This window comes from Octodon degus, unplaced genomic scaffold, assembly GCF_000260255.1.
Source record: "Octodon degus isolate 3935 unplaced genomic scaffold, OctDeg1.0 scaffold00247, whole genome shotgun sequence".
Taxonomy (NCBI): Eukaryota; Metazoa; Chordata; class Mammalia; order Rodentia; family Octodontidae; genus Octodon; species Octodon degus.
The window spans coordinates 2,913,388-2,915,185 of NW_004524823.1; positions in this window are offsets into that span (position 1 = coordinate 2,913,388).

Consider the following 1,798-nt stretch of genomic DNA (forward strand, 5'->3'; position numbering starts at 1 on the left):
ACCTGCAGGCAGCCTTGCATAGCCTGAAGGTTACAAGGAGTTAGAAGCCTTTGTTTAAAGGTATTGGTGAGTTTTATCTAGCAAACTACGGGTAACAGCCACTATTTACTAAACAATCTAAAACAATGGGTGGGTATGCATTTACAACAGAAAGCACAAGATTTACACCCATATAGCCTAAAATGTGAGTTAGCCCATTACACTCCCCTCAGGCATTCTTGGTTTCTTTTGGCCCACACAACCAGAGATGTCTCCAGAAAGGAATCCAGCAGTTTCTCTAGTCAACATTCAATCAGCCATAGGATTCAATGGGGATTCACCAAGGAACAGCTGGGGAAACCTGTCCTCTGCTTCAAAGAGTGGCAGCTGCTCTAAAGAGTATTTACTAGCTGGCAGAGGAACCACTGTTTGTAAGTTCTACAAGGGATAGCTAAAAGCCTAAACAAGATTACCTAGCACTAAAAGTTTTAAAGTCCATAACTTATCTCTTATGCACCTAAATGATAACTAGACTTAGGAGAAAAGATTGAATCCTCCTTCACACTAAATATGTTTTAGTCCCATAAATGTGCTGCTTTTGGAGATAGCTCCTTCTGGTGTCACCCACAAGTCAGTTCTCTCCACTGTGTCTCAGGTTTAGCCTCCCAAAGGAGACCTGCCCAGAACGCTAAACCAGGACATGGCTTTTATATGTGTCCTCCTGGACAGGCATAATTCCTCATTGTCTCATCTGACCCAGAAATGGGGTATGTGTCCTTTTTCTAAAATGACTTCCCTGTCTTTGGCATTAATAAATGCTCATTTTCTAAGGGCTTCACTTAGTTGGAACAGTCAGAGTTTTCCTACTTTTACATGCCTCTGAAGGGAAAGTACAAAGAGGTGGGAAAATTAAGAATAAAGTCAAAGTAAGGTTGCCAACCTAATGTCATTTAACTGGCAAAAGGAGTCCCATGTTTCATATACAGGCATGTATATTTTCTAAGTCTGACCTGGCTAAAAGGTACCATTTTACAAAAGTTTATATAAAATCCACTAGGAGGCTTACTAAAATTACTCTAATCCTATGGTCTAAAATCGAACAAGGAATACCAGTACATTTAGTCAACCAGTTCAAACACAATGTATGTGAATACACAACAGTCATAAAATGTCCCATTAATGAAATATTATGAACTTGTAACATTTCCACATTTTAACTTAAGATTTACCAATAACATTTTGACCAACATTTTACCAACAATATAAGAGACAAAACAGAAGCAATTGTAAGCAATTTTAGCAGTACTATATGAAGCAAAACTGTATGAGGCAAAGCATGAGCAATTATGAGCAATGGGCAAAGACATATTAACATTTGAAACATAAATTTGTTACCTAAGCAAGTCCCAATCCAGAATTTATGAAAGAAAAGCAAACTCATACCTCTGTACAATGATCTCAGTGGGAAACTCCAAAATGATACAGGGAGAAAAACTGGTCTCAGGTGGGTGACCTCCGAACAATATAGGGACCCTCCAAATGACATAGGGAAAAACAATCTCTAGACCTGACCTGCACGAGTTTGTGTTCTCTAAAACTGAAGAATGAATTTAGGAATAAACGGAGGTTATGAGTAGAATATATTTATTGAGAGAAAGAAAGCTCCTGTCCCAAGAGGAGGGGGGGGGGCCCGAGCGGGTAGTTCCCCCTATTTTAAAAACAAATATTTAAATAATATTTATGATGACCACAATATAACTATCTAGGAAGACTGGAAGAGTTTATAGGCTCCACCTGCTCGAGTCCCTCTTCTGTCCCT